Below are 26,927 nucleotides of genomic sequence, written 5' to 3'. Positions count from 1 at the left end.
GGTTCTTCTTTCCCTGGAACCATTGAACATGACAGGCTTTATAACATTTGGCCCCTCATAAACCACCTCACTGAGAAATTTGCAAATGTGTATACGCCCCAGCAAAACATCTGCGTTGATGAGTCCCTCATTCACTTTACTGGCCACCTTGCATTCAAACAGTACTTCCCCAGCAAGCGTGCCAGATATGGGATCAAATTGTATAAGCTCTGTGAGAGGGCCACAGGCTATACATACAAATGTAGGGTCTATGTGGGAAGAGACAGCAAACTAGAGCCCCCCGAATGCCCAGACTACATAGGGAGCAGTGGCAAGATAGTTTGAGACCTGGTGTCATGTTTGTCCCGTAAGGGGTTCCACTTATATGTTGACAATTTGTATACAAGCATGCCAATATTTAGACATTTGTACAATTTTGGAATTGACTCATGTGGCACCTTGCGACCTAATCTCAGGGGCTTCCCACAGGCTGCATAAAAAAAAAGAACATGGCATATACACCCAACAAGGACCAGCGACATACTGGTATATCACTGGAGGCATCATCTTGGTATTGTTTTTTTCAGCTGGCGATTGGCTTTCATGTAAAAGCAATCCTAGTGGCTAATTAGCTGCAGGATTGCTTTTACAAGCAGTGGGAGATGATGCCCCCCCCGCTGCCTTCCACTGCCTTCTCGTGCAGTCCCGTGCCATTGGGGGAACCTGTGAATGCAGCCGGTGTTTCTGCAAGCTGACCATAGAGCTGATCGGTGACCAGAATGGTGCCAATCATCTCTATAATCTAAGAAATCAGAAGCTACGAGCATTTCATCACTTCAGTTTCACAGGATATAAACAGCGCCATTTGTAAATTGGGAAAGCATCTGATCACACCGATCTTGGTGAGTTTAGATAATGAGTCTGATAGACCCCAGATTTCTCAAAAAAGAATATATGACAATGCCCATTGAAGTTATAGGGGATATTTGCATTCCCTGTGATAGCAATAAAAGTGATAAAAAAAGGGACAATGTAAAAATATTTAAAACATCAAATTAACTTTAAAAAAAAGCACCCTCGCACATGCGTGCTCAAGCGTTGACCCTGTGTCACTATGTAAACAGGGGTTGCACCATGAAAGACCTCCTCTGTAAATCTAAAATGGTAGCTTGTAAAGGCTTTTAAATGTTGCCTATGGATATTAAAAATGTATGCAGTTTGTCGCCATTGCACGGAGCATGCGTAGTTTTAAAGCATGTCATGCTTGGTATCTATTTACTCAGCATACCATCATCTTTTATATTTGTACCAAATTGGCCAATATATTGTGTTTTTGTGCATTAAAAGTTAAAAAAGGGTATTTTTTTCAAACAATTTGCTTTTGAAAAATCGCTGCGCGAGTACTATGTGAAATACAAAATGTCAGCACCCACCATTTTATTCACTAAGGTGTCTGATAATGTTTGGGGGTTCAAAGTAATTTCCTAGCAAAAAATACAGATTTTTTTCATGTGAACAAAAAGTATCAGAAAAGGCTTGGTTTTCAGGTGGTTAGAAGAGTGAATGATGTGTGGCATAAACTTCTAATGCTAGCCATAAAATTCCCCCACCCCCCAAAATTACCTCTTTTTGTAAAGTAGACACCCCAAACTATATGCTGAGAGGCATGTTGAGTCAATAGAAGAATTTTTTTTTTAGCACAATGTCAGTGTCAGCGTGGTGATGTGGAGAGAACCAGCATGCAATGCGATGCATTTTGGGGAATGTGCGAAGCCAATGGCAAGCACGCTCCCTTCTCAAGCATAGGTTGATGTAATGGGAAGAGTATGTGCATAAATAGGGGAATTTCTAATGAGCATTATCGATTGAAAAATTAAGCTTATGAATGAGGACATTGTGGATGAAAAATAAAACTATTGGAGGAAGAAATTAAATGAAGAAGCAAAAATAGAAGGAAAATAGAAAAAATAGGAAAAATTTTACGAAAAAATAAAGATAATAATAAATATAAAAATATAAAATAAAAAATGAAAAAGATGGGAAAATGAAAAAATACAAAATGAAAAAGCAAAAAAATGAAACATGAAAAAATAAAACATGAAAAAGTGAAAATAAAGATTAAAAATAAATAATAAATAATAAAAAAATAATAAAAAGAAATAAAATATAAAAATATATAGCAATAATAGTAGTTATTAAAAATTGGTAAAAAATTGAAAAATTATGATAGGAATCTACAAGCATATACATACATAAGATTGTATAAATACATTCATATATATATGTATATGAATAAAAATGTATAAAAATATATATAAATATATGTTTACATATTAAGGAAATTTGTTACCACATTTACTTCATTTACATCAAATGCTAATGGTAACTGTAACGATAATTAAAAATGCAATAGATTGGTAATTAATAAGTAGAAAATGAACATAATAGTATAATAATAGGAATAAGAATAATAATAAATCAGTAATAATAACAAATCATGATAATAAATTAGGCTGTAGTGATTTGTTAAGTGAAGGATAATGAAAAATAAATAATGAAAAATTAAAACAAGAGCATATTGCGAATAGCCCATTATAAGATGGTACTAACATCTAATTCTTCATTGAGTCCACCCAGGGATAATGTGTCTAACATAAAGATCCAGTATGTTTCTTGGGAACATAACTTTAGAAAACATTCAGATTCAGAAAGATGTTTAGGTATGGCTTCTATAATCCAAACGTTTAAAGCTATTGTGGATTTCTGGTGAAATTCTAAAAAATGAAGGGGGACACTGTGTTTGTCCTTACCATCTTCAATCAGTCGAAGGTGTTCACCAAATCTAGCACTCAGTGGTCTGATGGTTTGGTCTATATATAACAAGCTGCAAGGGCAAGTCAGACAATAAACTACATAATCAGTAGAACAGTTGTAAAAATCACTCAACGTATAGGTTTTACCCTTGGTGGTAAAGGTTTTTTGTCCGTGCTCTACATATTTGCAGGTCTTGCATAATGCCTTTTTACATTGATACATGCCCTTTAATGGCAGTAAACAAAGATGGTTATTAGTAAACGAAGGACAATTGTATTTGCTAAGGGCTAATTTATTCTTAAGACTAGGAGCCTTCCTATAGGTGAAGCTGGGTTTATTATCTATAACATTCTGCAGCTGAGGGTCTTGAAGTAAAATGGACCAATGTTTATGAATAATGGCTTCCATTTTGCGATATTGTTGGTGAAATCTGGTTGGATTTCGGTTGGAATTGGATGGTTTATTGTGTTGATAAAAGGAAAACGCCTTTTCCACCAGAGTGGATGGATAACCTTTATCTGAAAACTTGTTTTTTAATGTTTGACTCTGCATGATGTATTCTGAGTCAGAGGTGCAGTTCTGTCTCAACTGGCAGAAATGTCCCTTAGGAATATTTTGTATCCACCTGGAATGATGGCAGCTGGTGTAATGTAAATAAGAGTTTCCAGCTATTGGATTAAAATAGTTTCTGGCATTTATGGTGTTGTTGGTATGGTACAATTCTAGATCCAAAAAAGCAAGTGTGTCTTTGTGATGGACTGAAGTAAAGGACAGGCCTAAGGGATTGGAGTTACAGTGGGCCATGAAATCCTCAACCTGTATGGGAGTACTGTCCCAGATGATCTGGATGTCATCTATATAGGGTCCATAGTAAATTATATGTGTTGTGAAAGGATTATTGCACCAGATGTAGTTGTCCTCCCAAAAGCTCATGGTCAGGTTAGCATAGGAGGGAGCGACATTTGCGCCCATCGCAGTGCCATGGATTTGGAGATAAAAATCACTGTCAAAAGTAAAGTAATTATGTTTAAGGCAAAAAGATGAAGCATTGGTGATAAAGGACGCTTGTTTGGGATTAAAAGAGGGATCCATGGATAAGTTGTGTTGAATGGCAGTGATCCCTACCTCATGTGGTATGGACATATAAAGTGAATTGACATCCACGAATACCCAACAATAATTGGACTCCCAGGTATATGGTGCCAAAAGTTCTAACAAATGTGTGCCATCTCTGATGTAGGACTGTTGAGCTTGGGCAAGGGGTTGTAGAAAAATGTCTACATATTGTGAAAAACCGCTGATGATGCTTTCAGTAGCCGCCACAATCGGTCTGCCTGGGGGGTTTGTTTGGTTTTTATGGATTTTTGGTAAAAAAGTAACAGTATGGAGTGCTATAAAAATCTCTAAAAAAAAAAAAAGGCTACCTGTTTGTCTATAATACCATCTTGTAGAGCTGTATTAACTAATGTTGATGTCTCAGGTTTAAATTCGGGTAATGGATAATTTTTGGCATGTGTGTGTGTCAGAAAGTAGCCTGAATGCTTCTAGTAGATAGTCAGATGTATTTAGGAGGACAATACCCCCACGTTTGTCTTCTGGTTTTATGGTGATATTCAAATTATCTGTTAAAGTTTTTAAAGCCTCTCCAACTCCAGAAGTTAAGTTCAGAGAAGGATATCTGGTGACGAAGGGTGATTCACATAATTTAGTGAGTTCCGAGTAAACTACTCTGTAAAAACTTTCTAGATAAGGACCCTTGGCATGTGATGGGTAAAAAACAGATTTGGGTCTTAAAGTGGTATGTGTAATAGGTAAAGTATTGTTTAGATCCTAGGTGCAAAAATCAGAATCTAAATCACTGGGAAACATCTGAATAGGAATCGGAATAAAGTTGTTCCAGGAGTTCAAGGCATTCCAAATCAGCAGATGTAGGAGAACCAGAAGTGAAACAATTCTGTGTGTCAGCATAGACTGGATTCTTAAGCGACTGTATGTGAAAAAATCTTTTAAGGGTTAAATTGCAGACAAATTTATTTAGATCTTTAAAAAGAGAGAATAGGTTGGGTGGGGAAGTAGAGTGAAATTGAGACCTCGATTGAGTAGGGAGAGTTCCATGTCTGACAAACTTGAGTGGATAGATTAAAGATTTTTATAGTCTGCGCTGTTTGCTCTTTTTGTGTGTTTTTAGGTTTCTTGGGTCTATTTCTACCATCTCTACAGCCTCTTATGTGTGTTTTCTTTTTAGTGAGTTGCTGAGAGGGAAGCGGAGTCCTAAAAAAGAAGAAGAATTACAAGCAGAGGGATTAGGTAAAGATGTATTGTGATATAAAGTTGTATTAACAGATGGAGTAGAGATAGAGGGGTAGGACGATCAGTATTGGTATTGATTTTTCTGATGTCAGTAGTGGGGCTAGGGGTAATATGGGCATCTTGCTTTGGGTTGTCCCCCTTAGATGGAGAGGTGTGTGTACTTGTGCATGGTAGTACTGAACCAGAAAAATTGTCCATCCTCAAGAAATTAGCAATCAGTTCGCTGAATATTATTGTGCACTCTACAATTTACAAGAAGACTCTCACACACCTCAACCTACAGTTGAAGATATACACCATTTCCTACTGAACTTAAACCTTTCTAGTCTTTCAGAAATGCACCTCTAACACTTAAACGCGCCCTTTACAACAACAGAAATAAAAAAAAGTCACTGCGTCCTTTCCTAATGGAAAGTCTCCGGGTCCAGACGGCTTTTCCAATAAATACTTTAAAATCTTTTATACAACATTGTCTCCCCATATGGAAAAAGTCTTTACTAAAGCTGCTTCAACCTCCACATTCCCCCCAGAGATACTGAGAGCCTATGTGGTTATGTCACCCAAACATGGGAAAGAACCCACCACACAGGCCAACACTTCTAAACACAGACATCAAAGTTTATGCTAAGCTATTAACTAAACAACTAACAGGTATTATTCCTACTTTGGTGCAACAAGACAAGATGGGGTTTGTGAAGGGTCGACAAACCTCTTATGCCACTAAAAGGATGCTGAACATTATATAGTATGCTGAACAAACCCAAACGCCTTCGCTGCTGCTGTCCATAGACTACAGAGACAGGGTCCAATGGCAGTATATGTGAATGGTATTATCCAAGTTCGGGTTCCAAGGTCCTATAATGTCTGCTATCTTAGTGCTGTATTCATGCCAAACTGCACAGGCTCTTATCCAAAATATTTCTTATCCAAAAAAAAGTCTTCTTATCCAAAATATTTCAAATTTCTAACAGGACTAGACAGGGGTGCCCTCTTTCCCCTACCATGCTCAACTTAATGATAGAGCCCCTTGCAGAAACGATTCGTTCTTATCATAAAATCACTGGCTTTCAGTTTAACTCCAGGCCACATGTAATCAATCTGTTTGCAGATGATGTAATTCTTCTGACCAACCCACTGACCTCCCTCCCTCCATCATGCCCACCAGGTACTATAGAATTTCAGTGCTGTCTCCTACTACAAAGTTAATTTTGAAGTCCCTTATACCAGACCTTGGTGTAGAGGCGGACATTAGGCAACCCTGTGATAACACCCTGGAGAAGGGACGAAATGCGTTGAAACAATTTCCGGTTCCGACGGGGGCTTTGTGACGCCACTTCCGGTGAGTGGAGTGCACGCTGGCTGCGGTGCTCCAGAGCCATTTTGTTGGAGAGGAGAGCACATCCCCATAGACTGCTGCCAGTTAACTTTCTACAGAACAAGGATTGATGTGATCTGCTATCTAGTTGGAAGTTTACATTTATAAGGCTTGACACATAATTTTAAAATGTGAGTGCAATATGTGCATCGGTTTTTAATTATTAAAAGTTTATGCAGTGTTACACTATTAGTGTTTCTGTTATCTCTTTGCATTGCTATCTATCTGTGGATGATCATTTGGAGGTCATCAGGCAAGGATTTCCTGAGTGGGATTCATTTGTGGAGAATGTATCCCACCTTTAAGCTTGTTTGATTTTTAAGCCATACCAACTAAGAGTCCATTCCATTTGGTGAGTGTGGGCCAGATTGGACATCACGGATGGTGTGGGTTTTCTGATTGGAGCACATTATTTCCACCACTGATTTGGGACTTTAGACTTTATTATTTATTTATTATATTTTTTTTATATATTTTATATTCCCACATATTTGTTTCACTTGATGGAATTTATTATGTAATATTATATAGAATTTTTTTGCGCTGTGGTTTGGCCATATTTATAGTTGATGTTTTTTTTCATCTATGAGCAGCAGCATTCATTTATTAATTTATTAGGTTTTTGGCATGGGTTTAATTTATTTCAGTTGATATTTATGACTACTACCTGGCGGTCAGGATGGACCAAATTAAACATTGGTTTCGTGGTACTGATGATCCACTGTGGCTTGATGTAGAGATAGCCCTAGCTCCCACCCATGATTTATTTTCTCTGCTTATGGGCAATCTATAGATGGCATGGAATATCTCTACTTCACTTCCTGCAATACAAGCATCTCTACTGGCATGGAGATTTCTGCACAATCAACACACACGCACAACAACAATAGAGGATTACAAATACCCCCTACACTTGCTAGAAGCCATGATACCCATGCTCTCCACAAATTTGCTATGCAGCCATGGCTTAACTTCGATAAATGACCTCATGAGTGAATTCAGACCTAAAATGTTAGAAGTTCCGATATCAGCGTTCGGTCTCCTGAGAATGACACACTTCACACGCTCTCATATCCTACACTTTCTAAGTAAACATCCTATTTTCAGAACACCACACACACCACAAAGCATGGCAATTGTACACCTCCAAAAAAATCTATCAAGAAAGGGATATCCTTCTTTTTTAATATGTTACAGGATAAACTGGAATTCAGAAAGAAAGATCCAATCCTGAAGTGGGAAACGGACTTACACACCTCCTTCACCCCAAACCAATGGTAGTTAGCTTTTAGGGAAATTTATAAAGCAACGCATTGTGTTAACTACTGGGAGGTGATGGTCAAAATCACTAATATATGGTACTACACCCCATACAGGCTAGCCAAAATTCTCCCATCCATGTCCTCCCAATGCTGGCATCAATGTGGTCAAGTGGAAAACTTGCCACATACATTTTGGGAGTGCCATAGCTTAAAGAGCTTCTGGAAACAGGTTTTCCTGCTTCTATCCTCAATCACGGGGATTTTTTATTTCCCCAAACCCAGGTCTAGCAATCCTCAACCTTGGTATCAATACGTATCCACGCCAATTCAGAGCTGTTGTTTCTCATGTACTATTAGTGGCCCAATCACTTGTGCTTCAAAAATGGAAATGAAATGAATCCCTTAACATTTCAGACATAATGATAAGAGTACAGTAAAACCACACTTATGAGCACCTGTTGGACATCAACTGAATAGTGCAAGTGCATCATTTAAGCACACTTAGGCAATTTGGACAAATAAATATAAATATATATGCTTGGGACCATCAATGTAGTTGTTGGGATGGAGAACAGCGGTAGTATTGGAAGTGAAGTATAAGCCCTGGAAAAAATTAGCTTACAGCACTCACAGGTTCAGAACTGTCAAACCCCAGCTGATATGGCCAGGAAAGAAGCTGAGAAACTGTGTGTGCTGAATAAGTTCAACATAGTACAGAGTAGACATTAGAGGGTCAAATATTTCACAAATGACTCCATAAAGAGAACTAGCCACCAGCATCAGCACATGCCATCCCACAGGAACTTGCCATTACCCTTGTGAGAACAATACAGTTAAAAAAGTTTAAAAAATAAAGTTTAAACTCCCTGTCCATATGTATATTCATATACAGTCATGGCCGAAATTGTTGGCACCCTTGATATTTTTCCTGAAAATCAAGTATTTCACACAAAAAAGGTATTGCATTAACACATGTTTTGCTATACACATGTTTATTCCCTTTGTATGTATTGGAACAAATATAAAACAGAGGCAGAAAAGCAAATATGACATAATGTCACACAAAACCCCAAAAATGGGCTGGACAAAAGTATTGGCACCCTTAACTTAATATTTGGTTGCACACCCTTTGGAAAACATAACTGAAATCAGTCGCTTCCTATAACCATCAATAAGCTTCTGACACCTCTCACCCGGAATTTTGGACCACTCTTCCTTTGCAAACAGCTCCAGGTCTCTCTTATTGGAAGGACACCTTTTCCCAACAGCAATTTTAAGATCTCTCCACAGGTGTTCAATGGGATTTAGATCTGGGCTCATTGCTGGCCACTTCAGAACTCTCCAGCGCTTCTTTGCCATCCATTTCTGAGTGCTTTTTGACGTATGTTTGGGGTCATTGTCCTGCTGGAAGACCCAGGATCTTGGACGCAAACCCAGCTTTCTGACACTGGGCCCTACAGTGCGACCCAAAATCCTTTGGTAATCCTCAGATTTCATGATGCCTTGCACACAGTCAAGGCACCCAGTGCCAGAGGCAGCAAAACAACCCCAAAACATCATTGAACCTCCACCATATTTTACCGTAGGTACTGTGTTTTGTTCTTTGTAGGCCTCATTCCGTTTTCGGTAAACAGTAGAATGATGTGCTTTACCGAAAAGCTCTATCTTGGTCTCATCTGTCCACAAGACGTTTTCCCAGAAGGCTTTTGGCTTACTCAAGTACATTTTGGCAAACTGTAGTCTTGCTTTTTTATGTCTCTGTGTCAGCAGTGGGGTCCTCCTGGGTCTCCTGCCATAGCGTTTCATTTCATTTAAATGTCGACGGATAGTTCGCGCTGACACTGATGCTCCCTGAGCCTGCAGGACAGCTTGAATGTCTTTGGAACATGTTTGGGGCTGCTTATCCACCATCCGGACTATTCTGCGTTGCAATCTTTCATCAATTTTCCTCATCCGTCCACGACCAGGGAGATTAGCTACAGTGCCATGGGTTGCAAACTTCTTGATAATGTTGCGCACTGTGGACAAAGGCAAATCTAGTTCTCTGGAGATGGACTTGTAACCTTGAGATTGTTGATATTTTGCCACAATTTTGGTTCTCAGGTCCTCAGACAGTTCTCGTCTCCTCTTTCTGTTGTCCATGCTTAGTGTGGCACAGACAGACACACAATGCAAAGGTTAAGTGAACGTCTCTCCTTTTTATCTGCTTTCAGGTGTGATTTCTATATTGCCCACACCTGTTACTTGCCCCAGGTGAGTTTACAGGAGCATCACATGCTTGTAACATTCTTATTTATCCGCAGTTGTGAAAGGGTGCCAATACTTTTGTCCAGCCCATTTTTGGAGGTTTGTGTGACATTATGTCGAATTTGCTTTCTTTCCTCCCTTTTTTTGTTTTGTCCCAATACACACAAAGGGAATAAACATGTGTATAGCAAAACATGTGTTAATGCAATACGTTTCGTGAGAAATACATGATTTCCTGGAGAAATATCAAGGGTGCCAACAATTTCGGCCATGACTGTATGAATGCAAACGTACACATTGAATGCAAATGTATATGAAAAGCTGCACATTTAAGTTATTGTGGCACACGCTGTGAGAGAACAAGGGCCGTGATTTACTATTAACTCTTAATTGATAAGCTGTAAGAGTGTCAGCTATGGGCAATTTTGAGTACTGTAGATTTCCACTGTTTAATGGGCATCTACAAGTTTAAAACTTGACACATTTGGTATCTCTTTATGTGACACAACCTCATATTTTGTATTCTACCAAAAAAATGGGTATTTTATTGTGTTATTGCTCTAACTAAAATAAATTTGAGAGTATTTTTTATGACATAAAAGATTGCAATTACCACCACTTTTTCTACAGTCTCTGCCCTCAGAAAATGTGTAATGTTTTGAGGGTAATATTCAGTTCTAAATTGCAATTTTAACATTTTAAGAAATAATAGCCCCTTCAGTGAAAGAGTTAAAATGGGGAAGGGTTAAGCTTTAGGAACTGTTTAACAGGTAATGGTAACTTAGGGGTTGGAAAACTTGCGGTTTGGACACAGGACTTTCTTTTTATATGTGTTTTGCAATGAAAGCCTCATGCAGAACTACTGTGCTTCCTGGAACTGGAAACTATTGTACCACTTCTATCTGCCTTGAGTTCAATTGAATGTACTGTCAGGCTATATCACCAGTAATTGCTTTACTCTAGACATTGCTTTGGACGCTGTACATTTTTATTTATCTATTTTTGTGTTAGTTTAGATTTATTCTTTTAAAAACAGTTTTGTTTAACACAAGTCTAATCTCACACTCAAAAATGAGAGCTCGGTGACCTTTCTCTTTTAGCGGCAATGCATATCAGCTTCAGCTGCTATTTCTGGATGTGGCGTTCTCATCATTTAATCATGCTTGATTAAACCTTGAAATAGTAACCTTGAATAATCCTGCTATTTCCATAGCATTTTTTTTTCTTTTTGGTGTCCCTTATACTGTAGTTGTGTATGTTCTACAAGATACATATACTACAGTGTATCAACAATTTCCATAAGAATGTGCAAGCTGGGTCATACAATACTTCAAAGTGGGAAGACTGAATTATAGTCTGGCAGTGGCATATATTTGTGGATCAACAAATAAAGCTAAAAGGTGCTGGCCTTATATGCAGGGGTGTATTTACCACAAGGCAAACAAGGCATTTGCCTAGGGCAGCATTTTCCAGGGGGCAGCAGGAGGGACACATGCAGCATGGGGACCAGGTGGGATCTGAGAGAGGCTGCGGGCTGCTTGACTCTTGTTCCTGGGGATGTCCAGAGCTGTGAAGGTGAGTTTCTTTCTCTCTCTCGCCGGGAGGGGAGTGGCCGGTGCATGGGCGGCGATGGTAGTGGAAGGCATTCTCGGGGGGGTGGGGGGGCAGGGGTGTTGTTGGTCAATATCAAGCTCCCTCCATGGGGGCGGGTTGGTTTCTGTCAAGCTCTCTCTGGATGGGGGGGGGGATTTTGTGTTGCCTAGGGCAGCACAAAACCTAAATACACCACTGCTTATATGGGCAGAACTCTTGGCAATTTCATACTTTTCCTACCACCATGATCCTTCCAAAAAAAATGAACCCCTTTTCTATGGCAAAGCTTTCAGCTGAACGGAAAGTGCTTTCACTAACTAAACACAATCATTTTTGCTTGATGGAAATCTCTCTTTGCATATTTATCACCACCAAGGTGGAGATCCTTTGTAAGCATGGAAAAAGAACAAATGTAAGTATGAAAAACAACCAGCTCCAAGTGGTTCACAACAAAATAAACTAGTCACAAATGTTACAAACTAATTTTACTTTTTCTTTTAAATTTACCAAACTATGTAATGTGAGGACCTATCTAAACAATCCAATGTTACTAGATCCAAATGACATTTAACAAGATCTAAAGGACATGGTTAGTTTAAAGCTCCAGCTTTAGATTCAGTTTAAATAGTTTGTTTGGGCCACGCTGGCCCAAACAAACTATTTCCCTCACTAGCATGGCCGCTGGATGGCTACATTCAGTATACAGCAGTGGGTTCCAGGTGCAAGGCAAAACCTTCCTGTCTCACACCAGGAACAAAATACCATTGCTCTGAGCAGCGCTTGGCCAGTTGGAGATTGTGGCATTATCAGCCCGCCTCTCTGACCTAGTCAGTCATAGGAAGCTTTGTATTCATTGATAGAATACAAAGCTACCTATGAATGGTTGAGGTCTGCTATTTTGTTCTGGATATAAGACAGAAAAGTCTCATCTAGAATCTGGAACACAGTGCTGTATACTGTATATAGTTGAGGCTACATACAGTTTATACAGTTTCATGTATTCTAATGAGGGAAATCATTCATTTGGATCAGCTTGGCCTGAACAAACTATTTAAACTGAAACTATCAGCTTTAAGTCTCAAGGACTCTTCAATAAGTATGTATGAAGGTACAGTTAATCCCTATGAATGCATCAGAAAAAAAAGCAGCATTCTTTTCCTTTTCTGACCTATGACTGATCCTTAGTCACAGCCAACCCATTGTGCCAAAATAAATAGATTCTCCCTTGTCACCTGCTGTGCTTGATGAGCTTTGTGCTTAACTGATCCCCCCCCATATAGTGTCTCTGGACTCTGCCCTACTTAACTCCCTCGACTAAGGGGTCTGACTGTGAAGCACTTATGCCCGAGGGGCCTATAGGTGCCTGTATGGCTTCTTCTCTTCTATCACTTCTGTCCTCTGACTGGCCAACTGATGGGAGAGTTTCTGGCTCAAGTCGGGGGTCAAGGAGGACCCCTCCCTCCCACACCTACCCCCCTCTTACATTCCCCCCTTCCTTTTTTTCCCACCTGTCTTAATATTGTGTTTCCTGTGCTGGCGAAGTTCAGCTCCTGGGAGGGCCCATTGATGGGGTGGCCCAAAAAGTCACTGCTTATAACTCCTCCATGATGGCTATTCCCTCTATGGCTTTCCCCCTTTTCTTGTGCATTATCTCTCCCTTCTAGGAATGTGGTACCAGACATCTTTTTCCTTCCCTTTTTGTTTTGTTTGATTATTTTTATTACTTTGTATGGATGACTGGTTCTTAGGTCAATCCCATATGGACATTATTCACTTGCCCCACCCCCATGTTTCATTGAGTTGTCTGTTGCTATTTCTACTTACCTGTTGGGGTACTTACATGTAATTTCTGTTTCTTAAACTTTACATCTGCTGTAACCCTCTTTATGCTTGTATATCTTTAAAAATGTGACACTAGGCTATATGCCTCTGAATTTGCATTTTGGCTTTGAATTGTTTGGCAAATAAGAGCCTATCATATGTTTGATACTCACTTCCAATAAAAATGTTTTTGGTAAAAAAAAAAAAATAGGTTTTCAGTTAAAAAATTTCTTCCTTGCACTTACATGCCTAATCAACAGCCACACCCCTTAGTGCAGAAAAAGAGAAGACATATCTGATCAGTTCTTGTTATTGGGGTCACTGGGTCTAAGTCTAGTGTCTATTGTATTGCACAGCCATACTTAAGGCACCTTAAAAATGGCTATAACAAGAACGTGATGGTAAAGCTATGAAAATGGAGAATATCAGGTAAATGTTTATCTGAATAAATATATTTTCCTTTCCTATTTTGGGCTGGGCTACATAATTGTATAGGTATAGGCAAGGAAAGGAAAGATAAAAAATAAAATCTATACATTGACATAAATATCATAACTATGCATATACAGGATCATATAGATACATACACAAAAATGTCTATACATATGAAACTTTCAGGTAAACAGACTAACTGTATATCTTATCCAAAATGTAAACCAGATGGTATCCTGGTCTGCAAAGAAAAAAATCTATTATAATTCCTATTACAGGAAATCGTATTGTACATTTCCAACTCACTTTAAGCAGAATACTCTTTCAATTCCATAAAAAGTAAACAACGAAAGCATTCTATTGTGTTAGTCTAGCTATGACTAAGAAGCCATTATAAGTCTGAAACCAGCATAAATGGCTGTTTTTTATTCTGACACATGAAGTTATGGACATTTAGCTTGCTACACATTCCTTAAAAACTTAATCTAAATACTTTGTGAGTGTGTAGTATGCTCAGCCCCTTCTCCTCCCCTGTAGCTTTCTAGCCTCTTATAGCAGCAATTCCTGACCGTCATTTTGACAGCACAGAGTTGTTTTATTTTATTTATACAGGTGAAGTTTATTTGTTTTTGTATAAATTGAAAGTCAGAACAGCATCTGCGGACTTAAGAGGAATTATGATGAAGCAATATTAATATTTCTTCATTGTAACGTTTCTGGTTTATTCACTCAGGGGTGACCATTGATCTACATATGAAGTTGATTAAATTAACCTTACTAGTTAAAAAGAAACAAATAAATGAATAAATAAATGAATAAGTATAAACTTGTTTAAAATGTTCCTAGGTAACTCCTTAGTAACTAATTTAAAAACTCTAATAATCCCTAATTAACCCCTTCTTTCCTTTTTCTCCTTAGCTGATATTTTGTGGCTTTTTTTTCAGTTTTTTTTTTACCATTAATATTTAAAAATATTTTAATTAATTTGTAAAAAAACTTAATTATGCTTTGCAATAGAAACAAATATTAATGCAATTATACACAGGAGAAATTATAGAATTAATTTGCACATTTTAAAAAAAGGGCTGTTTTATAACTAACACAGGCCAAACTATAAAAAAGTGCTTTGTTTTTCATCTAGTTACATTTTTTGTCTATTGACTGCATAAAAAAATATTTTTTTCAAAACAATATTGCAAAAAAAGCATTGCCTGCACTGAAAAAAAAACAATATACTGTATGCATCACTTCAGTAGGCCCATAGTTGTGGTCAGGGAGTGTATAAGATGTTAACTGGAGCAGATGTGTAGCTCTGGAGTTCTTCCTATTGACCATTCTTCTAACCTGTAGAGACTACTGACCCTTTCTGGGCGCTCTCCATTTTCCTGCTGGTTGACCATGAAAAGGGAAGGAATACTGCTACCCGTCATCGTGCAGAAGACTATGAAGATTCCTGAGGAGTGGCTAGAACAAATTTGCTGGGCTACACCAACATAATGAGGCAGATGGAAACAGATGCTGCTGAGACCATGAAATCAGCTAATTTGTCAGCCTTCATGAAGGGCTGCCAGGCCACACTTACCTCTACAATTTATTAACTGCAAGTGGACTTCAGTTTGATTTGCCAGGACACAGACACATTTAGGGATCATCTAGGGGCAGTGAAACAGTGTTTTAGCAAAGCAGAGGACACATTGTGTGATAATTCTTCTGTCGCTTGCACTCTCCAAACCGAGGTGAAGTACCTGGAGTGCAGGGCTGAAGATTTTGGAGAATCAAATCAATCAAATGAGCAACCTCTGCTTAGTAGACTCCACAGAGGGTGAATATTTAATACATACCCTGCTTCCACAAACTCTCTTTTCAATCTTATTTACAGTGGATTATACCCATCATATGCCAACACATGTGGCCAACAAGGTATACCACAACGTACAGTATTTTCATTTGCAAGAACAGAAACTTTGGAAATTGGGACCATATCCTCAGAGTGGCAAAAGCACAGGGTGAACTCTATTTTGGCAATTATGAACTACTTTTATTCCTAAACTATTCAGTGTATGCCCCAAATCTCTAGAGATCCTTCATGCCATGAAAGCCAAACGCTGCTCCAAAGGAATTAATACAGTATTTTTTTCCTACTCGGAGTGGATGTTCACATCTGGATGTGAAGGCTACATAATTCTTTGTGAATCCAGAGGAGGCTTTTAAATAGCTCCAGACCCTGTGCAAGTATTAATAACTCCTATGTTTTTTCTTCCTTAAATACTGTCACCACATCCAGGTATTAGATCCTGGGTGGCTAGGCTTGGATACTAAACCTGTGGGGAAGTATTTGTTTCTAGATTGAGCTTTCTGAGGAGTGAACTAGTGAGTTGTGTTTCTTTAGTGCTTGCCTCACTGTTATATTCCATAGCTGGGTGAAGAGAACTACTGCATCACTTGGGGTCATAACTTCCATGTGCCCATGACAACCAACATGGGGATGGCAGCATCACCCCACTCCCTGTGCTATTCCATGTTATTTTATGGCAGGAACCGCTTGAGCTCTCTGTGCTTTCCATATTGCACCACCCCCTCAAGGTCTCCTTGAGTGCTCTGAATATGTGAGTGTTCTGACCTTAACTGTTCAATAGTGTTACTATTTTAAATTATTCTTATACACCAAGCCTAACAGTCTAGCTTTCACTTGAAGTGGTCCACAGAAACTGTCCTTCTAAAACTCACCAATGACCACTTACAAACTGCTAAAAGCAATGGCCACTACTTTGTACTCATACTATTATACTATTTTGTTACCTTTTATAAAGTTGCACATCCACTTTTATGCAAAAAACTGCACCCCCTTGGTCTCCAAGACTTTGTTCTTTCCCTGTTCTTCTTCTTTGTATATAGGTGCTCCTTCAGTATCACATACAATTCCATTGCTCCTTTCTCTTTCCATAGGGGTCCCCCAGGCATTGTCCTCAGATCCCTTCTATTCTTTAGCTACATCTCCATCTTTGACATACTATATACGTATGGCTGTCACATCACTCTCTAAAGGCCCTCTGCTCATGTCAGGGTGTTATGTGTAACACTGGACTTTGAACTCTTCTTTTGGCCTCACATCCAATCACTGTCCAAATCTTGCTGCCTTCACCTCCATAACATTTCTAAAATGTAGCCTTTCCTAACCAATGGCATTATCATGTTACACATGCGTTCTCTGAGTGTTTGCCTTTAAATAATTTTGTCCCTACCTCACTCTTCAGCTAAAACATGTTCTATGTAGTTAGCCCTCCCCCCCCCCCTTCTTCTTCATGGGTAGTCTCCATTTTATTCTCCACATGCACTGTATTCTGCTGCAGCTAGACACACCATAATTTTTTGAACCAATACATTCATTCACTGGACTAGTTAGAGATCCCACTTGCAGTGTTTAGACTGGGGAGGCAGAACTGACATCACCAAGATACCGACAGTATTTGCACCCTTGCTATCTTTCATCTTAACTATATTGCAACTCCTTCCATGTTGGCTTACTTTTATACAAGCTATCCCACTTCAGTTTATAATGAATTCTACTACCAGACCCATCCACCTCACCAACCATTTAGTGTCCATCATTCCTCTCTGCCAGTCTCTCCACAAATAAAATTTTAAATACCAACCCAACAGCAACATGCAAAGCCATCCACAACTCTTCCTCAGGCTAAAACACCAACCTTATAATAGTCCCCTTCACTCCTACCAACACCTACTACTCTCTAGCTCTTTTGCACCTCCTTCCATGTTCATATCCTGGACTTCTCCAAAGCCTCTCCCATCCTCTAGAACTATCTACCCCAAACTGTCTGGCTGCTTCCTGCTCTGTTAATCTTTAAGCAATCCCTAAAAACTCACAAAAGCCTAACAACTGAAATTTAATTTACTTTATCGACTCTTGTATCCCTTTCCCCTCTTTTTTTTAGATTATAAGCTCTGGTGAGTAGTGATGGGCCAAACATTCCCCTGTTCAGTTTGTGGTCGAACAATCGGAAATAACAAAAGTTCAACCGCAAATTTCAAACCAGGACAATTCACTAAGCATTATCTTACTGCATCTGAGTATACGGTAAGATAACGCACAGCTACTAAAATATCGCATGAGTTAAATTATTAAGTTATGTGGTATTTTAGTAGTGGAAATATTCTTTAATGTTTCAGCTGTCAGCAAGGTTTTCCACTGACAGGTGAATGTAAAAAGAATTGCCCGCAATTAAAAAATAAGCAGAAAAATGGTGTGTGGTCCCTCCCCCATCCATACCAAGCCCTTCGGATCTGGTATGGATTTTGAGGGAAACCCCCATGCCAAAATTAAAAAAAAAAATGGTGTGGGGGTCCCTCCAAATTCCATACCAGACCCTTATCTGAGCATGCAGCCTGGCAGGTCAGGAAAGGGGTAATGAGCGAGTGCCCCCCTTTCTCCTGAACCATACCAGGCCACATGCCTTCAACATGGGGTGGTGATGCTTTGGGGCAGGAGGAGACATGTTGATGTTAATGGGGACAAGGGCCTCTTCCCCACAGCTGGGGCCGGTGGTTGTGGGGATTTGTGGGAGGGGGGGCTTATCAGAATCTGGAAGTCCTCTTTAACAAGGGCGCCCACAGATCCCGCCCCCCCATGTGAATGAGTATGGGGTGCATGGTACCACTACTCATTCACAAAAAAAAAGTATAGTGCAAAAAATAACAGAAGACAGTCTTTGACAAGTCCTTTATTAAAAAAAAAAAAAAAAAAAAGTCCCCTGAAGTAGATTCAGCATCAATCATGATGCCAGCTACCACTGCCGACCCAAGAAAAAGAGAAAAAAAACACTCCGCTCTTGATGCTGGCTCCCAGCCACCTGACAGTTCTTAAATATCTAAGGGGTAGGGCCACCCAGTGATGTCAACCGGCTCACCTCACCCCCTTATGACATCATCATGCGCTGTGAATATGGTCAGGTGCATTACTTTGGCCAATCACAATGCACTTTCAGAACATGAACACACAGATGGCCTAGGTTTGAGTTGAACTTACGTTTGACTCAAACATTAAGTCCAACATTACTGGTGAGCAGGGATCTTCTAACTGACTTGTCTTGCATTGGACTGTAACTGTACTGTACTATGATGCATATCTCCATTTAGTGGTCAAATGCTGTATTTTCAATTTTGAATCAATGCCATAGTTCAGAATTTGCAGTAATTCTCAATGCATTTTTTTAAACAATTAGCACAGATATATGCAAGGTGATGTGAGTTATGGAAATATAAAGTTAATACTTATGTTTTGCCAGTTTTATCACGTTGGTATCATAAAATATTGAGCTCATGTATGTTACACTTCAAAACCTGGAACAGTAATGAAAGAGAATGCATTACAATAATGTCACATCTGTCAACAAGCAAATCCATTCATAGCAAACTATTCTGACAAGTGACTTAGAGTTTGATGTCAAGAAACCAATTCCATTCATGGCATTAAAAACCTTTACAATCTTTCTTGAATAAGTGAATTGTATGCTACAAGTTATTTAATACTAAATTTATAGAAATTAAACATTAATTAAATTATCTACTGAAATAAGTGTTCTACATATAGCCATCTTATTATCACAATCATTTATACAATGTAAAGATGCTAATAGTATCAATTAAATTGCTTTTCTGCACTAGTTGAACCACAGGTTATACATGTTCTGTTGATATATGACTGTGCTATATCCTCTCTTTGTTGTTGTATTATATGAATCAACAGTGTATGAAGTTTGAGAATACTTTGTAAAAAATATTTACTTATGATAAATGAATGGTTGCAAAAAATAAAATAGAACTTTATACTTCAGCTGTTTTTTATTAGGAGAAATGCTGAGTCTGAAATGGAATTTTGCAAACCAGAAATATAATTCCTTTAAAAAAAACTGCATGTATAAGAATGCTCTTTCACTAATGTGGAAGTCATCTGGATTACCATGGCTATTAAACATGTATGTAAACGTCCGTGACTACTCTTCCTTGGGATCCTTTGAATATAGGACTCAGGAGGCATTTGAATATATACAAGCAAAGGGGACAGGACATAGTGTTCTCACATGCTCTTATATATGGGTGAGATTTTTATTCTTCTCTGGGTCCATGGGTGAGAGATATCTTCTCCCTTTTTGTTGATGTTTATAAATAGTTCATCAAAAAACACATGCAGGTTAAGCTCCAGAAAAGTTTTACCCCTTCATGACCAGTCCATTTTCTTTGCTATTTGGTACTGCACTACTTTAACTGGCAATTGCACAGTTATGCAAAACTGTACCCATATGTAATTTATATCATTTTTTTTCACAGAAATAGGGATTTTTTTTTTATTTTTTATTATATACACAGAAAAAAAAAAAAAAACAACAGCAATATTTTCTGTTATAAAATATATCAACTAAAATTACATTTCTTCATAAATTTAGGCAAAAATCTATTCTGCTATATGTCTTTGTTACAACAAAATCCCAATAAGTGTATATTAATTGGCTCGTGTGAAAGTTATAACATCTACAAACTAAGGTATATACAGTAAGTTTGAAAATTGATCAATTCTGATTTACTGATGGCCGATCTCATTTCTTGAGGTCCTTAAAATGCCAAAACAGTACATATACCCCCCAAACAAGACAATTCAAGGTATTTAGTAAGAGGCATGGCAGTTTTTTGAAGTTGTAATTATTTTTTCACTATTTTTTTTTTACATACCATCACCAGAGCAGTACAGCGACATCATATGACTGGTGTGGTGATGATCAAGGACACAAACTGGTGAGAATATGTAAAAAAAATAATAAATAAATAATTTTTCATGCAATTTGTTTAATTAGAATTTTTTATTTTATTACTATTTTTTTAAACATTTTTTTCATCAGAGTAGTTCAGTGTCACCACTGTACTATTTTGGGGGTGATCAGAGATTTTTTTTTACACTTTGATTGCTGTTACAAAAAATCAGCAATATTTTGACCTGTCATGAATGGGTTACATTCATAACAGCTGTGATTACTAGTGATCTATGATTGGCTACAGCTAATCACATGGTACAGGGTGCTGTGAATGGCCCAGGTTTCATGTGATATAGGAAGCAGAGTTGTTATGAATAGGATTAATTCACAACAGCTTTGTTGTCATTGTGATTATGTGATTGCATAGCTATCACATGATCCATGGGTCACTGAAAGGTTCCCCAGTACTGTGAGCCGCAATCCCCTGTGTCCTGCAGAGAGGCGCTTGTAAACCTGTGCAGGTTGGATGACATACATGTACGCGATCCAGCCTGCACGTGTCGCCTGATTGCAGTAAATGTACTGTGGGTGTTTGGCAAGTTCAATGACTGTGATCTGAAGCATCATCAGACATCTCAAATTACAGGCACATTGTACAGAGAATATTGGAGTGGCTCTGTACCTTTTGATCACAGTGAATAAAATTTTATGAATGAACATATCAGCAGAAGCAGCAGCAGCAGCAGCAGCTTGATGGTGAATGGTTTTAGATGATTGTTGGAACTTTTTTTTAAGCCCAACTCCAGGAAAAGTAAAAATCCTCCCTTGCAGTGGGGCTGCACCAGCACTGCAAGGGTGAAATGCTCACTTAGGTCTATTGGCAAGAAAAGCTGTTTTATTTAATAAGTTATCCATTTCCCCAGCAGACAGCACTCCCCTATGCTCAAGTGGTGGGCTGTTCCTTGGCTTCCTCATGTGCAATGCAGGGCTACAGGCCCTGCATCAGTCTTGATGACATTAAGGGCATGAAACCTCCAGAGCATAGGGGAAAAGAGGCTGGGCAGAACCAAAAGATGTAAATGAGCATATAACCCTTGCAGTGTGGGGGCGACCTCATTGCATGGGGGGAATTTTACTTTCCCCAAAGTTCAGCTTTAAAATAGTTATGTGTTTTTTAAGACATGGAACACATACAAATATATTAGTCATATTAAAGCTGTTGCCATTACAAACTCCACTGGAAACTTTATCATTACAGCTTTTATAGATGTAAGACATGTGGAGTTATTTATGTAGCATGCTGCACTGGTAACTTGCTTTATGTTGCATAAACCATCAGGAGACAAAAATATCTAGCATAAGAATATGTAAAAAGTAAAAAAAATGTTTCATGGGCTCATAGGAAACAATACTTCAATTCTTGTAAACAGAAGCACATTTAATATACATAATTTAACTTACTGTCAAGACATTTGACTTTTATTATGTTGCTAAACTGTTTACGCTCTACTAAGTATCGTTATTAGTAAAGCTCTTTGTGATCAGCAGAAATACTATAACAGTGATTCTGGAAATTAAAATAAGGAAACGATTTAGTAAATTGATCTCTAATGACTAGCTGCTGTATATTGCTGTAATTTTAGAAGCTGTTCCATTGTTTCTGCTGTAGTGTTTTTTGTTGAATATTATGTAATTTGTTTCCTTGCCTTAGACCAGTAGTGATTATAATGGTCAGAATGTTAACATGAAAATAAACATAAAGGAAAAAATGTAGACAATGTGCCTTATACATAACATTTTTTTCGGGGCAAAATATATTTTTTCAGCTGTGTTCATTTGTATAAGTATAAAAGTAATATATATATATATATATAATTTATTTTTTTAACATTGTATTCCTTTTTATTAGATAATAAAAAAACTTCCTACCATGGATTTAGGTAAGTATTTGGACAGTTACTTTAAATTACTGTGGCAATACACTAGAGGGGATGGATTGTTTGTTGAGGGGAGGAAACTTCTCTGGCCAAACTTCAACTTTAAGGGTCTTTTTTAGAGATGAGCGAATTATTCAAAAATTTGGTTCGGCTGATTCGCCGAAGTCGCGGAATAAATTTGCTTCGAGCCGAATATATTCGCTGCGAATTTAACTTATAAAAAGGGTGTTTCTAGGCTTCAGAGAGCCTTTATATTAGTGCAGAACACTGTACCTTTAATTTAAATGCCCTTGGAGTCTGCTGGGGAAGAGAAATAATACTGTCAGTCAGTATGACATGCAGATGATCTTAGAATCACCGCATACTTCACTCATTTGGGCAGTCACGGGGCCAAAACCAGAGTGTGGAGCCACAGTGTGGCGGTGGAGGCAGCAGCAATGGGAGGCCATACAGCACCCTATGACAAAATGGAACCCACCAGCAGTGCGAGGAGACCTGAAAGTGGCACATGGCAGAGTGTGGCGATGGAGACAGCAGCAATGGGAGGCCGTACAGGGACCCATGACACACTCTGGACCTGGCAGCAGCATGAGGAGGCGGTACAGGGGCCCATGACAGATTACGGGCCTGGCAGCAGCATGAGGAGTCGGTACGGGGGCCCATGGCAGATTACGGGCCTGGCAGCAGCATGAGGAGGCGGTACAGGGGCCCATGGCAGAGTGGCGGAGCGTAAGCAGCTAAAATTGAAGGCCATACAGAGGCCTATGTTAAAAAGTCCCCCCAGCAGCAGCGTGGGGAGACGACTATCAAGAGTCCAATGGCAGAGTGGCGGAGCAGAAGCAGCTTCAATTGAAGGCCATACACAGGCCTAGGTTTAAAAGTCCCTCACAGTTAATTCCAATAACGAAATCTACTCCTCCGTGCAATCTACTTACGAGACCCTGGGCAGGTCTGGGTCCAATTTGTGGTAGAGACTGGTTTTGTTCAGCCATGCTTGAGCGAGTAATAACAGGTCTGTGCTGCCCTTTGGTGTCTGGCTTAATGCGCACAACACTGGACGTCCCAGCGTTTGTCAACGATTTGCCGTTAAGTGATGCAAACCCGCTGAACCACGTTCATGAGGAGCCGGTACAGGGGGCCATGAATCAGTATGGACCTGGCAGCAGCGTGAGCAGACGACAGAGGCACATGGCGCAGGGTGGCGGTGTAGGCAGCATTATTCTGAAGCCATACACAGGCCTAGGTTAAAAAGCGGAAGCCGTCAGTAGCGTGAGCAGACGACAGAGACATATGGCGCAGGGTGGCGGTGGATGCAGCAGTATTCGGAAGCCAAACACAGGCCTCGGTTAAAAAGCGGAAGCCGTCAGCAGCGTGAGCAGACGACAGAGGCACATGGCGCAGGGTGGCGGTGGAGGCAGCAGCAATGGAAGGCCATACAGCACCCTATCACAAAATGGAACCCACCAACAGTGTAAGGAGACCTGAAAGTGGCACATGGCAGAGTCTGGCGATGAAGTCAGCAGCAATGGGAGGCCGTACAGGGACCCATGACACACTCTGGACCTGGCAGCAGCAAGAGGAGGCGGTACAGGGGCCCATGGCAGAGTGGCGAAGCGTAAGCAGCTTAAATTGAAGGCCATACAGAGGCCTATGTTAAAAAGTCCCCCCAGCAGCAGTGTGGGGAGACGACTATCAAGAGTCCAATGGCAGAGTGGCGGAGCAGAAGCAGCTTCAATTGAAGGCCATACACAGGCCTAGGTTAAAAAGTCCCCCCAGCAGCAGCGTGGGGAGACGACTATCAAGAGTCCAATGGCAGAGTGGCGGAGCGGAAGCAGCTTCAATTGAAGGCCATACACAGGCCTAGGTTAAAAAGTCCCCCCAGCAGCAGTGTGGGGAGATGACTATCAAGAGTCCAATGGCTGAGTGGCGATCCAGGAAGTCAGCGTTGTGATTGCAGATGCAATGCAGAGATTCTATGAGGTGATGCCGTGGGTGCGAAGAAGATCATATACCGTCGTACTTCCATCCATAAGACGGAACAACCTGCGAACCGGGAGCTTTATTGCCCTGACCCGCTGAGCAGCTTCTGGGATACCCAAGAGGCCCATGGCAGAGTGGCGGAGCGTAAGCAGCTTCAATTAAAGGCCATACAGAGGCCTATGTTAAAAAGTCCCCCCAGCAGCAGCGTGGGGAGACAACTATCAAGAGTCCAATGGCAGAGTGGCGGAGCGGAAGCAGCTTCAATTGAAGGCCATACACAGGCCTAGGTTAAAAAGTCCCCCCAGCAGCAGTGTGGGGAGACGACTATCAAGAGTCCAATGGCTGAGTGGCGATCCGGGAAGTCAGCGTTGTGATTGCAGATGCAATGAAGAAATTTTATGAGGTAATGCCGTGGGTGCGAAGAAGATCATATACCGTCGTACTTCCATCCATAAGACGGAACAACCTGCGAACCGGGAGCTTTATTGCCCTGACCCGCTGAGCAGCTTCTGGGATACCCAAGAGTTTGGCTTCTGTGGGGAATATGGTTGAAAACTGAAACTTAAAGGCATGTTGACGGAAGGGCACCAGTGTCAGTGCTCCGGAGGGAATATAGCTTCAAAGCTGACACTTAAAGGTATATCGACGGTCAGAGACCACAGGAAGTGGAGCTTGCGTCTTAAATCGACTGAATGTGGCAGACGTGAAACGTCTACGGGCCGTATATGAAACGGGTTGTTCCTCTTTCTGGAATAAGTGTTGGAAATGGCCACTCTTTTTGGTGTGGCGTTTTGTCTATTTAATTCTGATAACGGACTCTACTCCTCCGTGCAATCTAGTTACGAGACCCTGGGCAGGTCTGGGTCCAATTTGTGGTAGAGACTGGTTTTGTTCAGCCATGCTTGAGCGAGTAATAACAGGTCTGTGCTGCCCTTTGGTGTCTGGCTTAATGCGCACAACACTGAACGTCCCAGCATTTGTCAACGATTTGCCGTTAAGTGATGCAAACCCGCTGAACCATGTTCATGAGGAGCCGGTACAGGGGGCCATGAATCAGTATGGACCTGGCAGCAGTGTGAGGAGACCCGAAAGTGGCACATGGCGCAGGGTGGCGGTGGAGGCAGCAGTATTCGGAAGACATACACAGGACTAGTTTAAAAAGCGGAAATCGTCAGCAGCGTGAGCAGACGACAGAGGCACATGGCGCAGGGTGGCGGTGGAGGCAGCAGTATTCAGAAGCCATACACAAGCCTAGGTTAAAAAGCGGAAGCCGTCAGCAGCGTGAGCAGACGACAGAGGCACATGGCGCAGGGTGGCGGTGGAGGCAGCAGTATTCGGAAGCCATACACAGGCCTAGGTTTAAAACTGGAACCCAGCAGCGTGAGCAGACGACAAAGACGCACATGGCAGAGGATGGATCTGGCAGCAGTATGAGAAGGCGGTACAGGGGCCCGTGGCACAGTGTGGTGATGGGGGCTACAGCAACTGGATGCCAGAAAGTGGCCGATAGGGCTATATACTGCATGGAATTATAAAGTTGTAAAGACAGCGGCCTATAAGGCTATACACACTATAGCAATCATGACTTGATTGACCATTGGCCTATAAGGCTATACACAGCATGAATATCATGACTTATTCTGAGAGTGGTTTGGAAGGCTATATACAAAAAGTAATTCATGAGCTGTCCGGACAGCGGACAATAAGTACATATATACAAATCAATTCATCAGCTGTCCAGCCAGTGGCCTCAAAGGCGACACATATAGAAAGCAATTCATGAGCTGTTCAGACAGCGGCCTCTAAGGCGACAGATATACAAAGCAATTCCCGAGGTGTTCAGGGAGCGGCCTGAACGGCTAGGTTATTACTAAATATATTTTTATGGCCAAACATCGGCCTATAAATAGATGTCTACACAGTGACAAAAAATTATGTCGCCAGACAGCGGCCCCTAAGGCGACAGATATACAAAGCAATTCCCGCGAGCGCACAGGGCCCACAGTGTCTGAGGATGGACGTTGGCGCAGAAAGGCAGAGACCAACTGACTACATAGGTGGTTTTTATAGTACTTTATTTTGGCCTCCCTCTCAGCAGGTGTGAAAAAGGCCACCATTTTTGAACGGTAGCGAGGGTCCAACAAGGTGGACAGCCAAAAGTCATCCCTCTGTCTGATGGCTATTATTCGGCTGTCGCTACGCAAGCAACCGAGCATGCTATGGGCCATTTGTGCCAAGGAATGCGAGGGACTCCCTGCCTCCATCTCCACAGCATACTGCCACGGTGCGTCTGGGTCCTCTGTCTCCTCCTCCTCCTCTACCAGATGCTCCTGCTCCTCCACTCCTGTCCGCTGAGTGGAAAAACCACCCATTTCACTCAATAATTCCTGAGCACCAATGTCCTCCTCTACCT

The 26,927-nt window shown here is 40.4% G+C and overlaps 1 long non-coding RNA gene across 2 annotated transcripts in view; it reads left to right on the top strand.

Moving 5' to 3' along the window:
- The window catches only part of LOC149467139 (uncharacterized), a 119,982-nt gene that overhangs the window by 73,156 nt on the left and 19,899 nt on the right, over positions 1-26,927 (top strand). Inside the window, exons 4-5 of one of the 2 annotated variants that reach the window (XR_016312010.1) lie at positions 5,039-5,100; positions 22,507-22,537. This is a non-coding gene — a long non-coding RNA (uncharacterized LOC149467139). The remainder of the gene's footprint in view (positions 1-5,038; positions 5,101-22,506; positions 22,538-26,927) is intronic. The other variant, XR_016312009.1, reaches the window with a different exon arrangement.

This window comes from Staurois parvus, unplaced genomic scaffold, assembly GCF_062004578.1.
Source record: "Staurois parvus isolate SC_StPar_1 unplaced genomic scaffold, SC_StPar_1.0 ptg000122l, whole genome shotgun sequence".
NCBI lineage: Eukaryota > Metazoa > Chordata > Amphibia > Anura > Ranidae > Staurois > Staurois parvus.
This window is presented reverse-complemented; position numbering and strand designations above follow the sequence as displayed.